Consider the following 17,426-nt stretch of genomic DNA (forward strand, 5'->3'; position numbering starts at 1 on the left):
ATCATCAATGTGAAGGTCCAATGAATACATTGAACCTGCAGTGATGTATCGGAAACTAATACTGGTTCACAGGAAAGGATCGAAGCACAGACTCTAAGAAGTCTCACTCTTCTTTCCTTTAAGTTGCACTGTGCCTTTTGTATTTAATTCCGATCTAATTTCAGTGTTTCATCGTCACGTGTGTGTCCAAGGAATACATTGAACCTGCAGTGGTGTATCGGAAACTAATACTGGTCTCACAGGGAATGCTCAAAGCACCGACTGTAAGAAGAGTCTCTATTCTAGTACTTAATTCCGACGTAATTTCAGTGGTTCAGTGGTTCAGTGGTTCATCGGCAACGTGTATGTCCTAGGAATAGATTGAACCTGCAGTGGTGTATCGGAAACTAATACTGGTCTCACAGGAGAGGATCAAAGCACAGACTCTAAGAAGTCTCACTCTTCTTGCACTTAAGGCTGCATTGTGCCTTTTGTATTTAATTACGATGTGATTTCTGTGTTTCATCGTCAATGTGGAGGTCCAAGGAATACATTGAACCTGCAGTGGAGTTTCGGACACTAATACTGGTCTCACAGGAAAGGATCAATGCACACACTCTAAGAAGTCTCACTCTTCTGGCACTAAAGGCGGCATTGTGCCTTTTGTATTTAATTCCGATGCGATTTCTGTGTTTCATCGTCAATGTGAAGGTAAAAGGAATACATTGAACCTGCAGTGGTGTATCGGAAACTAATACTGGTCTCACAGGAAAGGATCAAAGCACAGACTCTAAGAAGTCTCACTCTTATTGCACTTAAGGCGGCATTGTGAGTTGTGTATTCAATTCCGATTTAATTTCAGTGTTTCATCGTCAATGTGTATGTCCAAGGAATACATTGAACCTGCAGTGGTGCGTCAGAAACTAATACTGGTCTCACAGGGAATGCTCAAAACACTGACTGTAAGAAGAGTCTCTATTCTTATACTTAAGGCGGCATTGTGCGTTTTGTATTTAATTCCGATGCGATTTCTGTGTTTTATCGTCAATGTGAAGGTCCAAGGAATACATTGAACCTGCAGTGGTGTATCGGAAACTAGTACTGGTCTCACAGGAGAGGATCAAAGCACAGACTCTAAGATGTCTCACTCTTCTTGCACTTAAGGCGGCATCGTGCCTTTGGATTTATCTCCGATGTGATTTCTGTGTTTCATCGTGTAAAGGCACATTTGCATGCCGAGCGTGAGTTTCCGCGGAAACGCGAAATTCTAATTAAATAAATGATCAGTGACAAATAAATAAAGCCTATGGCACACAACTGCAGCGCTGTGTCGCTGATAAAACAAAAGCACAATTACGTTTCTCTTATGTTTGGATTAAGAAAGAGAGAGCTCTGGTTGAAGTGGTGCGAGAAGCACGTATTTTATTTTATTGTCTGGCACACCGCCATATTTCATGTTATAGAAGAATACTGCGAGTTGCAACCACACTAGGCACTCGATTACGTAAAGAATTATATTTATAAAAGTAAGTAGGACTATGAACTGTAGGCTTATTCATTGAATATATCTGATTTAACTAACTGTGTAACTTTTTTATGTTTAGTAGGCAATCACCTCTGTACGACGTATTGGCATGGCTGGCAAATTATTGTAATATTGAGATTTAGATTATGAGTCCGCACCTACCGCAGCAGTCTTTGGAAACGATTTATTTACGAAGTCCGATTATTCAGTTTTATTTCACGGTCAACTACGAGTAACATTGCCTTTACGAAAAAGCCATTGTCAAGCGTCTGATACCGAATAATTAAACGTCCACGTTCCAGATAAGCAAACACAATTGCAATCACAATCACCATCATACAGATAGAATAATCAATATCTAAATAACAATATATTTTTTATTTTATTTATTTTATTTATTTTATATTGGCGACTGCGTGTCGGACTTGTTATTTTGTCATTTGTTACATTGTTCTCTTTGTTTCATGTAAGAAATCAACTTTCTGGACCTGGACGTCAATGTATGAGAGATAACAAAATCTGAAGATATTTTCCAATTCTGAAATTTTGCGGGAAGACGCAATGAAACTTCCAGCAAAATAAGGTAAGACGCAGCATCTTTGCATCAGCAGGCTTGACCAGACGTATAATTCAGTGTATTAGCTTTTCAGTAAATTTTGTAGTGTTTCTTTTCTGCATAACAGTTTCAGTGATAAATTTCATTCTCAGTACTTTTCCCTAAACAATAACGTATGCAACAATACCAATACACGAGTGTACAATATGGCTGACTTCTGTACGATATCATGTAACATGGCTAGCAGCCATTACCAATAATCTCAAATTCAGTTAAAATTTTTAAATTAACAGACAGCCATTGTTGCTACGAGCGATTTATGCTCAACTACATTTTATTTTAAAATCAGTGTCAAAAATTTTCTTCAAACATATATCACGTGTGGCATGGTAATAGCTAGAAAACAATACGCAAAAATGGAACAGCAAGGACGTACTATTCAGGCGCAATCCGACTCGGACGTGAGACAAGTGTTAGAAAATGACTTTGCGACAGCAACCGGTAGTGACGATTCATCAAACATTGACGCAAGTGTTGACGAAAATTTTGACAATAGGCCGTCCACTACAAAAATTTCAAAATCTCAATCAGAGCCCATGTTAATGCATGACGTCACGTCTAATGACGCGGCGGGGGCAGAGACCTTGCAAACGGTAAACATTGCCGACATGTTACAAATGCTAATGAAACAAAACGCAGAAAATATGGCAACCATAAGGAAACAGAACGCCGAAAACATGGCAACCTTAAAGGCACAATTAGAGACACAAAATGAACAGTTAAAAACACAAAATGACGAAATCAAATCTGATCTCATAGCAATCAAGATAGGTAATGACACTTTGTGTAAACGTGTGGAACTTATAGACGCCACACTGACCAAACAGATGACCGAACTCAGTACTAAATTTTCCCAGCTCAATACGAGACAAGAAAAGACTACAACTGACGTAGCACTTTTGCAGACACAAGTAAAAAACCTTAATGTCACGTGTGAAGTTCTTACTGAACAAATTCAAACATATCCTTCAGTACATGACAATCTTGAAAAACGAATTACTGACGTACAGAATAAATTTGACAATGTTGAACAACACCTGACTGACATCTTACAATCAGATGCCACAGCTCATTTTCAAAACATTAATAAAGAATTTCATGATTGGGTTGAGAACAAAGACAAACATTTTGATAGATGCTTACGTGAAAATTTACCAACAATTGTGCACGACTCCGTAGCGCAATACATTACTAATAACAAACAGCTGATCAGTGACGCAGTACAATCCGTCACTGCACCCATGAGACAATTCACCGATCAACTACAGTCTCAATGTAACGAAAATATCAGTCAAAATGTACAGTTCAGAAACCAATATACATTCGAGTATGATACACACATTCCGCACACGACAAATACACAAGAAAAAAACACACCACGGCTACAACACATACCACGATGTGGAAACACAAACACAAGCTATTATCATGGTAAACCACAGCAACATTATCGTAATTACTCGCCAGCTGAACATACCAGTAATTATAGTGGAATAAATCCATATCACAATGCGAAGGAAGATGAAAGCTTAATGAAACACAGGCAATTTCAGATTTTTATCCCAGAAAAACGAACCATTCATCCGGTGATTTTTCTTAAATCTTTTAGTAACGCATTTCCACGCACTTGGAGTGACCGGAAAAAGATTTCATATATTGTCGGTTACATCCAAGGCGATGCAGCTGTCTGGGCATACAGTCAAGCTGACGTATGTACCACGTACAATGAGTTTGAGCATGCTTTTCTGAACAAATTCTGGTCGCAATCAGTCCTGGAGCGACTCAGTAGACAAATTTTAGAACCTGAAACTTTTAACAGTAAAAATGGTAACTTACGCAGATATTTTGAAAAATACTTGAACATGGGACATTTTTTAGACGAACCAGTCGCAACGCGTGATATACTCCGAGCGTTGAAGGCCAAATTGCCTTACAACATTAAGGAAAAACTTCTACATATCCCGGATGACGATTCTGATTATTTTTTAACAGCCTTAGATTCGGTTGACATGTTACTTGAAGATCAGCGCTTCGCGCGGCAAAACAGCAGCCACAATGTTTACACTAGTGGTATGCAAAACATGCAGGCTTGCCAACTCAATTCTGGCGCGCCCACAGTTGGATACGCGGTACAGCAAAAACAGCAAACTCACATGCCGTCTCAATACGGAAATCAAAATCAACACGCGTATTCCAATACAAACAATAGTTACAACAGTAATAACATTTCATGCGGCAATCCATACAAAAGGCACCGCGGTAATAACTACAACGGTAACAACGGATACAAAGGTAATAACAAAAACACAAACAGAAATAGAAATAATAGTAACTACGAGCCAAGACAGCATCAAGGTTGGACTCGTAACGATCAGTACTTTCATTCAAACTCTGCTTTACCACAGCAGCCACCAGGTCAAAATTGGAGCATACCTTACGACCGACAGGTAAGTTATAATGCGCAACAGCAACAACAACCGCAAAAAGTTGGAGATCATAATAGGCAATATCCGAATGTGAATATAATAGAAATGACACCTGATGCACAACCTCAATCTGTGTCAGTACCTAGTACAAATGATAATCCAACAAACTAGAAACAGTCACTACCTTGCCCCAGGTCGTGGCTGAAGAATTCTTGGGGGGCGACTTCAATGTTAATCAGTTATTTGACACCACACTTGAACAACAGAATAATGATAAGCCGAGTAATTCTAAACAAAAACTACCTGTTTTATTTATAAGATACAACCACAATAACAATATATCAGATGAACTTTTACAAGACAGTACATAATGTCGTTTAAACACAAATGAAATTGTTTTAGCATCTACTACTGGTGTAGTAGGTGGGATTCCAACTACTATTATCCTAGATACAGGTGCAGCTGTGAGCGTTTTGTCTTTTAATTTCTATAAAAAGATGTGTGAATTGGAACCTGTGCCTGAGTTTCCTGCCCAAAACTGTAAAATAACTACTGCACTAGGTAATAAGTCATGTAGGGTTACGAAGCAAGTTTTTGTAAACGTTAAAATAGGTAATGGAACCGTACAATGGCCATTCCTGGTTGTACAAAACCTTGTGACAAATTGCATATTAGGAATAGATATTATGAGCGAGAAGGACTGCATTATAGACTTCTCCAAAGGTAAATGTATTTTAAATGATAAAAGCAGTGTAATTATTATTGATTTGGACAGGAGAACTCTAAAGCATGACAAACACTGTACAGGGTACAAGGTTCAGTTAGTACTTGACAAAGACATTCAAGACATGCAAACACACTCATCTGACACAGAGATAATGGACTTGAAAACATTGCTTGATCATAAGATAAGTGAAGCTACAGCTCTCAGTGTACATGAACGTATAAAACTACAGGAAGTGTTATCCAAATATTTACAAGTTTTTACCAAACGATTAGGTGTTATCAACACGTATGTGTACAAGATTGAAGTTAAGCCTCGCAAGATCTTCTACCATAAGACATATAACGTACCGTTATCTCAACGACCTGCTGTGTGGCAAGAATTAAAACAAATGTTAGACTGGAAGGTCATTGAACCATCCACCTCACCTTATTGTAGTCCTCTACTTGTTGTCAAAAAATCAAATGGAAGCATTAGGTTAGTGTTAGACGCACGAGCTATTAATGAAATAATTTTACCGGTTCACACAAAACCTGAAAATTTAGAAGAGCAATTACAGAAATTTCTAGATGCAAAATATTTTTCCACAATAGATCTCGCTAATTCGTTTTGGCAGGCGGGTATCACTCCTGATTCTCGGAAATATACTGCATTTATGTTCGGGGGGCGAACCTATCAGTTTTGTGTTCTACCCTTCGGACTGAATGTCAGCTCTGGGGTATTCATTACAGCCGTGGATACCGTGCTTGGCGACGATTTAGTTGAGACAGTCACACACTATGTAGATGATATGCTGATAGCTACACAATCTTGGAATGAACACGTTGACACTCTTCAAAGAATTTTAGAAAAATTTGCACAAGCTGGAGTCACAGCCAACCTAAGAAAATCAAAATTTGGTTGCAGTGAGATAAAGTATTTAGGACATATCATTAATTCACAGGGCATACGTCCGGATCCCAGTAAATTAGATGCTATCAGAAACTTTCCTAGCCCTCGAACTAAAAAGCAGTTAAAATAATTCCTTGGGCTATGTTCATTTTTCAGACGTTTTTTGCCACAACCACTTTTGAACAGTAAACATCTGCTAAATCTACTCAGAAAGAATCAAGTTTGGATCTGGTCGGAACAGTGCCAGAATGACTTTAATACAATTAAACATGCTTTAGTGAATGCTAACATATTGAGCCATCCAGAATTCAATTTAGATTTTTGTATGACTTGTGATGCTTCACGTACTGGCTTGGGCTGTTGCTTATTTCAAGTTGTAAAGAATAAAGAGGAGGAACAGATAAGAATTATTGGGTTTGCGAGTCGCACTCTAACTGAATGTGAGCGTACATACTCCACTACTGAGTTAGAAACACTTTCCATAGTATGGGCATTCAAGAAATTCAATTATTATTTATTTGTTAACTTGTAAACTTGTACATCCTAGACTATCACACTTCAGAACTACTCTTTTGAAATTAAGTACATAAGAGGTAAGGACAACACCATTGCAGACACTTTGTCTAGACTTCCACAAGGTATGAATGATACCAACAGTGACTTAGAAAATATAAATGACTACAGGATTCTCTTAATGCAAGACAAGCAGTATCACCAATATTATATTGATATGTGCAGAAACATGGCTGAATTACAAAAATCTGATCCTCACTGGTATAAGATAATAACATTACTGGTAGAAAAACACAATCATCCTTTGACTAAGTATTACAAGTTAAACAATGATGTGTTATTTTACCGCCGACATCCAAATGCTACTAACTGGTGTGTATGCATTCCCAAAGAGTCTGAACGTAATCTAATTTGGCACACACACTTAGTTTGGGGTCATTCTGGGACGAAAAAGTGTTTGGCAAAGCTCCGTACATACTGTTATTTTAGCAATATGAGAAGAAAAATTTACAGGGAACTAAAAACATGTGTCATATGTCAAAAATCAAAACCTCATAATTTATCCACAAAAACCGATTTACATTCTATTTTACCCAGTAAACCCCTGGAAATTCTGTGTACTGACATCAGTGGACCGCATCCAGCAAGCTCTGGAGGCGTCAAATATATCTTAGCTTTTTACGATATATTTTCTAAACATGTAAAACTTTATGCTTTAAAATCCGCCACTGCAAATGCTATAATACGAAGATTCTCAAGTGATTACCTGACGCACGTGGAAAAACCTAAAGCAATTCTATCAGATAATGCAGCATACTACTCTGGGTACAAATGGAGAAATTTCTTGAAGGAGAATAACATTAAAAGTATATTTATCTCGAAGTTTAGTCCACAATGTAACGCGACTGAGAGACTTTTCCGAGAATTAAATCGATTCATGAGCACCTATATTTCATCAAAACATACTAATTGGGTGTCCTACCTAAGTCTTTTCGAAGACGTACACAATAACTTAAATATTTACGATACGAATTACACACCTAACGAGATCATGTTCAATTGCAAACAGAACGATCAGTGGATAGAACCATTACCTAAGTTGTCAGACAAGGAAATCACACCTGAACAGAAAATAAAAGAAGTATTGACTACATTGACACATCACGCACAAATACGAAACAAACATCACAGAAACATAATAAAAAGAAAACAAAAATTCGAGGTAGGAATGCTTGTACTACTTCGTACTCATCATAAATCTGTAGCACTCAAACGACGCAACGCTAAGTGGCGTCTGGTATATGAAGGACCTTACATAATTGTTAACATTCCGCATCCTGGTGCGTATCTGTTACAACATCCTAGAACTAAAAAAATTATTGGGCTATACGCACACCGAGATCTTAGAGCATTTCATGCTGAATAATGTCAAAGTCATACCCATCAAAATATTGCTAAGCAACTCGAAAAACTCTGTTGTTACAACACAGATAATAAGTAGTATAGAAATTTTCATTTCAGCGGTTCCAGTGACGCAGTTGAAGACAGAAGAACTCTTCTTTCAGCGCGCGCCTCCACCTGAAAGACGGAATATTAAAGTAAAATTTATGATTACGTAGCAGTGAATGACATATTAATTTTTCACGGAACATTTGTTACTGAAGGTACCACTGACTTGGTGTGACACCTGACGAACTGACAGACGTCATCTGTGAAGCGATCTTTTACTTTGAGAAATAGATTAGACGCACATCTCTCAACACGAAAAGCATCTATCAGTAGTCAAGGCCACACAGACACTCTACACACACGCACAAAACGCGAGGAATCGAACATTTTCTCTCTCTTACTATTTTGAATATTTATTGAGTAGTGAAAACGCCTGGTCTTGCCTGCTGATGTAATGAATGTTGTGTCTAACCTATCTTAATTTCAGATGACATCACAAAAAAAACGTCGATAATATCCCAGCAAAACCGCTAAAGAGGATGTAAATATCTGCAATTCATGAAATCAAATGTGACACACTGTAATAACCTATAGCGAGGTAATGATGATGTAAACATGTTTATGTGCAACTATATTATGTTTATGCTAAGAAAATATGTGACGTGTGTATGTATAATTACTTATTTTTTTAACTGATGTATAGTGTAACTGTTACTATGTAAAAATTTGAACAAAACGAGTGCCAAAAAGACATTGCATAGTGAACCACTGTTCACGGACATTAACGAACATTACTAACTCCACAACTACGCGGAAATCTATGTGAAAGAAACTGTTAATGCCATTCATTATGCAGCGTATCAATGTAAACGCGATGAACGATTTCCTTGATTAATAACTACGAACATTTAGGTGAGCTATATTCAGCAAAAAACTGAAAATGTGAGGTGCATAATTCGTGCATCGTCTAGTGACATTACTACAGTACCCAACTTCAAGATGTTAACTGGATTAAATGGACACAAAATGCCTGTCCAGAAAACAACACGACGGGTGGAAGAATTTTGGTTGGAACTTCAGGGAATGAAATGTTCTCGAAATGTGACGGACACTCTTACCTGGACTGTCCAAGGATCGACGCCAGCTATGTGCCGTCCGAGGTTCTGCAACCAAGCTTCCACGGAATGTAAAAAACGAACTGCACGTGGACCAATTACTCGACGGGTCACGTCTGATCTGTAATAAGCAATGCTTTTAGTCACAACGAACTGCATCACTACGACTATAACGGAAATGAGAAATGGACACGCTTATGTATTAATCACGTTGTTATACAACGATGTTACTGTGATCAAAAAACTTTACCACGACAATACTAACCTGTAAAAAATTATTGTGCAGCGGATGAATATGAACTGTAATAACGACACGATGTGTATAGGTCAACGCACCTGAAAAATACGGACATTTTTCTTGAAGTATTTCAAAACAATACTATGTAACTAAGAACATTCAACAATCTAAGTTGTATTGTGTTATAACAAATATTGTAAATTTAAAACTAAGTTACCTGTCATAGAATGTAGTCTTCATATGTAATCTTGGTTGAATATTTTCTTTGTGCAACGACTGAAAAACGCGCGCACACGAACAATATGAACTGCAATACTGTGCCGCGTGATCTAACTGTACGATATAACGGCAGTCCCGCAGTTACACAGACGCTTCTGCGCATGCGCGCACTCTATCTGCCAACATAAGAACTTTTACGGCGCACCCGCGTCAATCAAATTTTGTATATAATGTGTATAATGTGTAATGTAAGTCTTGTAAATAGTTGTAGATAACTTAGATTTTCTTGTGCCTTTAGGTGAATTGCTCGCCTGCAGGTGTGTCCTTTCGCCTCGCAATTCAGGGGGCAATATAAAGGCACATTTGCATGCCGAGCGTGAGTTTCCGCGGAAACGCGAAATACTAATTAAATAAATGATCAGTGACAAATAAATAAAGCCTATGGAACACACTGCAGCGCTGTGTCGCAGATAAAACAAAAGCACAATTACGTTACTCTTATGTTTGGATTAAGAAAGAGAGAGCTCTGGTTGAAGTGGTGCGAGAAGCACGTATTTTATTTTATTGTCTGGCACACCGCCATATTTCATGTTATAGAAAAATACTGCGAGTTGCAACCACACTAGGCACTCGATTATGTAAAGAATTATATTTATAAAAGTAAGTAGGATTATGAACTGTAGGCTTATTCATTGAATATATCTGATTTAAATAACTGTGTAACTTTTTTATGTTTAGTAGACAATCACCTCTGTACGACGTATTGGCATGGCTGACAAATTATTCTAATATTGAGATTTAGATTATGAGTCCGCACCTACCGCAGCAGTCTTTGGAAACGACTTATTTACGAAGTCTGATTATTCAGTTTTATTTCACGGTCAACTACGAGTAACATTGCCTTTACGAAAAAGCCATTGTCAAGCGTCTGATACCGAATAATTAAACGTCCACGTTCCAGATAAGCGAACACAATTGCAATCACAATCACCATCATACAGATAGAATAATCAACATATTTAAAATAATAACATTTTATTTATTTATATATTTATTTTATTTATTTTATAATCGTCAATGTGAAGGTCCAAGGAATACATTGACCCTGCAGTGGAGTATCGGAAACTAATACTGGTCTCTCAGGAAAGGATCATAGCACAGACTCTAAGAAGTCTCACCCTTCTTGCACTTAAGGTGGCACTGCGCCTATTGTATTTAATTCCGATGTAATTTCAGTGGTTTATCGTCAATGTGTATGTCCTAGGAATACATTGAACCTGCAGTGGTGTATCGGAAACTAATACTGGTCTCACAGGAAAGGATCAAAGCGCAGACTCTAAGAAGTCTCACTCTTCTTGCACCTAAGGCGGCATTGTGAGTTTTGTATTTAATTCCGATTTAATTTCAGTGTTTCATCGTCAATGTGTATGTCCAAGGAATACATTGAACCTGCAGTGGTGTGTCAGAAACTAATACTGGTCTCACAGGGAATGCTCAAAACACCGACTGTAAGAGAAGTCTCTATTCTTATATTTAAGGCGGCATTGTGCCTTTTGTATTTAATTCCGACGCGATTTCTGTGTTTCATCGTCAATATGAAGGTCCAAGTAGTACACTGAACCTGCAGTGGTGTGTCGGAAACTAATACTGGTCTCACAGGAAAGGACCAAAGCAGAGACTCTAAGAAGTCACACTCTTCTTGCACTTAAAGCGGCATTGAGCCTTTTGTATTTAATACCGATGAGATAACTGTGTTTCATCGACAATGATAATGTCCAAGGAATATATTGAACCTGCAGTGGTGTATCGGAAACTAATACTGGTCTCACAGGAAAGGATCAAAACACAGACTCTAAGAAGTCTCACTCTTCTTGCACTTAAGTCGCATTGTGCCTTTTGTATTTAATTCCGATCTAATTTCAGTGTTTCATCGTCAACGTGTATGTCCAAGGAATACATTGAACCTGCAGTGGTGTATCGGAAACTAATACTGGTCAAACAGGAAAGGATCAAAGCACAGACTCTAAGAAGTCTCACTTTTCTAGCACTTAAGTCGTATTGTGCCTTTTGTAATTAATTCTGATCTAATTTCAGTGTTTCATCGTCAACGTGTATGTCCAAGGAATACATTGAACCTGCAGTGGTGTATCGGAAACTAATACTGGTCTCACAGGGAAAGCTCAAAGCACCGATCGTAAGAAGAGTCTCTATTCTTGTACTTAAGGCGGCATTGTGCCTTTTGCATTTAATTCCGATGCGAATTCTGTGTTTCATCGTCAATGTGAAGGTCCAAGGAATACATTGAACCTCCAGTGGTGTATCGGAAACTGATACTGGCCTCACAGGAAAGGATCAAAGCACAGACTCTAAGAAGTCACACGCCTCTTGCACTTAAGGCGGCATTGAGCCTTTTGTATTTAATGTCGATGCGATTTCTGTGTTTCATCGTCAATGTGAAGGTCCAATGAATACATTGAACCTGCATTGGTGTATCGGAAACTAATACTGGTTCACAGGAAAGGATCGAAGCACAGCCTCTAGAAGTCTCACTCTTCTTCCCTTTAAGTTGGATTGTGCCTTTTGTATTTAATTCCGATCTAATTTCAGTGTTTCATCGTCACGTGTGTGTCCAAGGAATACATTGAACCTGCAGTGGCGTATCGGAAACTAATACTGGTCTCACAGGGAATGCTCAAAGCACCGACTGTATGAAGAGTCTCTATTCTAGTACTTAAGGCGGCATTGTGCCTTTTGTATTTAATTGCGATGCGATTTCTGTGTTTCATCATCAATGTGAAGGTCCAAGGAATACATTGAACTTGCAGTGGTGTATCGGAAACTAATACTGGTCTCACAGGATAGGATCAAAGCACAGACTCTAAGAAGTCTCACTCTTCTTGCACTTAAGGCGGCATTGTGCCTTTTGTATTTAATTCCGATGTGATTTCTGTGTTTCATCGTCAATGTGGAGGTCCAAGGAAAACATTCAACCTGCAGTGGAGTATCGGAAACTAATACTGGTATCACAGGAAAGGATCAATGCACAGACTCTAAGAAGTCTCACTCTTCTGGCACTTAAGGCGGCATTGTGCCTCTTGTATTTCATTCCGATGCGATTTCTGTGTTTCAACGTCAATGTGAAGGTAAAACAAATACATTGAACCTGCAGTGGTGTATCGGAAACTAATACTGGTCTCACAGGAAAGGATCAAAGCACAAACTCTAAGAAGTCTCACTCTTATTGCACTTAAGGCGGCATTGTGAGTTGTGTATTCAATTCCGATTTAATTTCAGTGTTTCATCGTCAATGTGTATGTCCAAGGAATACATTGAACCTGCAGTGGTGTGTCAGAAAATAATACTGGTCTCACAGGGAATGCTCAAAACACTGACTGTAAGAAGAGTCTCTATTCTTATACTTAAGGCAGCATTGTGCGTTTTGTATTTAATTCCGATGCGATTTCTGTGTTTTATCGTCAATGTGAAGGTCCAAGGAATACATTGAACCTGCAGTGGTGTATCGGAAAATAATACTGGTCTCACAGGAGAGGATCAAAGCGCAGACTCTAAGATGTCTCACTCTTCTTGCACTTAAGGCGGCATCGTGCCTTTGGATTTATCTCCGATGTGATTTCTGTGTTTCATCGTCAATGTGAAGGTCCAAGGAATACATTTAACATGCAGTGGTTTGTCGGAAACTAATACTGGTCTCACAGGGAAGGATCAAAGCACAGACTCTAAGAAGTGTCACTGTTCTTGCACTTAATGCGGCATTGTGCTTTTTGTATTTTCTTCCGATGCGATTTCTGTGTTTCATCGTCAATGTGAAGGTCCAAGGAATACATTGACCCTCCAGTGGAGTATCGGAAACTAATACTGGTCTCACAGGAAAGGATCAAAGCACTGACTCTAAGAAGTCTCACTCTTCTTGCACTTAAGGTGGCACTGCGCCTTTTGTATTTAATTCCGATGTAATTTCAGTGGTTTATCGTCAATGTGTATGTCCCAGGAATACATTGAACCTGCAGTGGTGTATCGGAAACTAATACTGGTCTCACAGGAAAGGATCAAAGCACAGACTCTAAGAAGTCTCACTCTTCTTGCACTTAAGGTGGCACTGCGCCTTTTGTATTTAATTCCGATGTAATTTCAGTGGTTTATCGTCAATGCGTATGTCCAAGGAATACATTGAGCCTGCAGTGGTGTGTCAGAAACTAATACTGGTCTCACAGGGAATGCTCAAAACACCGACTGTAAGAGGAGTCTCTATTCTTATATTTATGGCGGCATTGTGCCTTTTGTATTTAATTCCAACGCGATTTCTGTGTTTCATCGTCAATGTGAAGGTCCAAGGAGTACATTGAACCTGCAGTGGTGTGTCGGAAACTAATACTGGTCTCACAGGAAAGGACCAAAGCAGAGACTCTAAGAAGTCACACTCTTCTTGCACTTAAAGCGGCATTGCGTCTTTTGTATTTAATAGCGATGAGATATCTGTGTTTCATCGTCAATGATAATGTCCAAGGAATACATTGAACCTGCAGTGGTGTATCGGAAACTAATACTGGTCTCACAGGAAAGGAAGAAAACACAGACTTTAAGAAGTCCACTCTTCTTGCACTTAAGTCGCATTGTGCCTTTTGTATTTAATTCCGATCTAATTTCAGTGTTTCATCGTCAATGTGAAGGTCCAAGGAATACATTGAACCTGCAGTGGTGTATCGGAAACTAATACTGGCCTCACAGGAAAGGATCAAAGCAGAGACTCTAAGAAGTCACACGCCTCTTGCACTTAAGGCGGCATTGTGCCATTTGTATTTAAATCCGATGCGATTTCTGTGTTTCATCGTCAAAGTGAAGGTCCAAGGAATACATTGTACCTGAAGTGGAGTATCGGAAAGTTATACTGGTCTCAGAGGAAAGGATCAATGCACAGACTCTAAGAAGCCTCACTCTTCTTGCACTTAAGGCGGCATTGTGAGTTTTGTATTCAATTCCCATATAATTTCAGTGTTTCATCGTCAATGTGTATGTCCAAGGAGTACATTGTACCTGCAGTGGTGTATCGGAAACTAATACTGGTCTCACAGGAAAGGATCAAAGCACAGACTTTAAGAAGTCTCACTCTTCTTGCACTCAAGTCGTTTTGTGCCTTTTGTATTTAATTCTGATCTAATTTCAGTGTTTCATCGTCAACGTGTATGTCCAAGGAATACATTGAACCTGCAGTGGTGTATCGGAAATTAATGCTGGTCTCACAGGGAATGCTCAAAGCACCGGGTGTAAGAAGAGTCTCTGTTCTTGTACTTATGGCGGCATTGTGCCTTTGGTATTTAATTCCGATGCGATTTCTGTGTTTCATCGTCAATTTGAAGGTCCAAGGAATACATTGAACCTGCAGTGGTGTATCGGAAACTAATACTGGTCTCACAGGAGAGGATCAATGCACAGACTGTAAGATGTCTCACTCTTCTTGCACTTAAGCGGCATTGTGGCTTTTGTATTTAATTCCGATGCGATTCCTGTGTTTCATCGTCAATGTGTACGTCCAAGGAATACATTGAACCTGCAGTGGTGTATCGGAAACTAATATGTATCGGAAACTAATACTGGTCTCACAGGAAAGGATCAAAGCACAGACTCTAGGAAGTCTCACTCTTCTTGCACTTATGGCGGCATTGTGCATTTGGATTTATTTCCGATGTGATTTCTGAGTTTCTTCGTCAATGTGAAGGTCCAAGGAATACATTGAACCTGCAGTGGTTTATCGGAAACTAATGCTGGTCTCACAGGAAAGGATCAAAGCACAGACTCTAAGAAGTGTCACTCTTCTTGCACTTAATGCGGCAAAGTGCCTTTTGTATTTAATTCCGAAGCGATTTCTGTGTTTCATCGTCAATGTGGAGGTCCAAGGAATACATTGACCCTGCAGTGGAGAATCGGAATCTAATACGGGTCTCACAGGAAAGGATCAAAGCACAGAATGTAAGAAGTCTCACTCTTCTTGCAGTTAAGGCGGCATTGTGTGTTTGTATTCAATTCCCATTTCATTTCAGTGTTTCATCGACAATTAATATGTCCAAGGAATACATTGAACCTGCGGTGGTGTGTCAGAAACTAATACTGGTCTCACAGGGAATACTCAATAAACCGACTGTAAGAAGAGTCTCTATCCTTATATTTAAGGCGGCATTGTGCCTTTTGTATTTAATTCCGACGCGATCTCTGTGTTTCATCGTCAATGTGAAGGTCCAAGGAATACACTGAACCTGCAGTGGTGTATCGGAAACTAATACTGGTCTTACAGGAGACGATCAAAGCACAGACTCTAAGATGTCTCACTCTTCTTGCACTTAAGGCAACATTGTGGCTTTTGTATTTAATTCCGATGCGATTTCTGTGTTTCATCGTCAATGTGTATGTCCAAGGAATACATTGAACCTGCAGTGGTGTATCGGAAACTAATACTGGTCTCACAGGGAAAGTTCAGAGCACCGACTGTAGGAAGAGTCTCTATTCTTGTACTTAAGGCGACATTGTGCCTTTTGCATTTGATTCCGAATCGATTTCTGTGTTTCATCGTCAATGTGAAGGTCAAAGGAATACTTTAAACCTGCAGTGGGTTATCGGAAACTAATACTGGCCTCACAGGAAAGGATCAAAGCTCAGACTCTAAGAAGTCTCACTCTTCTCGCACTTAAGACGGCATTGTGCCTTTTGTATTTAATTCCGATGCGATTTCTGTGTTTCATCGTCAATGTGAAGGTCCAAGGAATACATTGAACCTGCAGTGATGTATCGGAAACTAATACTGGTCTCACAGGAAAGGATCAAAGCACAGACTCTAAGAAGTCTCACTCTTCATGCACTTAACGCGGCATTGTGCCTTTTGCATTTAATACCGATGCGATTTCTGTGTTTCATCGTCAATGTGAATGTCCAAGGAATACGTCGAACCTGCAGTGGTATATCGGAAACTAATACTGGTCTCACAGGAAAGGATCAAAGCACAGACTCTAAGAAGTCTCACTCTTCTTGCACTCAAATCGCATTGTGCCTTTTGTATTTAATTCCGATCTAATTTCAGTGTTTCATCGTCAACGTGTATGTCCAAGGAATACATTGAACCTCCAGTGGTGTATCGGAAACTAATACTGGTCTCAAAGGGAATGCTCAAAGCACCGGGTGTAAGAAGAGTCTCTGTTCTTGTACTTATGGCGGCAATGTGCCTTTTGTATTTAATTACGATGCGATTTCTGTGTTTCATCGTCAATGTGAAGGTCCAAGGAATATACTGAACCTGCAGTGGTGTATCGCAAACTAATACTGGTCTCACTGGAAAGGATCAAAGCACAGACTCTAAGAAGTCTCACTCTTCTTGCACTTAAGGTGGCACTGCGCCTTTTGTATTTAATTCCGATCTAATTTCAGTAGTTCATCGTCAATGTGTATGCCCAAGGAATACATTGAACCTGCAGTGGTGTATCGGAAACTAATACTGGTCTCACAGGGAATGCTCAAAGCACCGACTGCAAGAAGAGTCTCCTTTCTTGTACTTAAGGCGGCATTGTGCCTTTTGCAGTTAATTCCGATGCGATATTTGTTTTTCATCGTCAATGTGAAGGTCCAAGGAATACCTTGAACCTGCAGTGGTGTATCGGAAACTAATACTGGCCTCACAGGAAACGATCAAAGCACAGACTCTAAGAAGCCACACGCCTCTTGCACTTA

Source organism: Schistocerca americana, unplaced genomic scaffold (assembly GCF_021461395.2).
Source record: "Schistocerca americana isolate TAMUIC-IGC-003095 unplaced genomic scaffold, iqSchAmer2.1 HiC_scaffold_13, whole genome shotgun sequence".
NCBI classification, from domain to species: domain Eukaryota; kingdom Metazoa; phylum Arthropoda; class Insecta; order Orthoptera; family Acrididae; genus Schistocerca; species Schistocerca americana.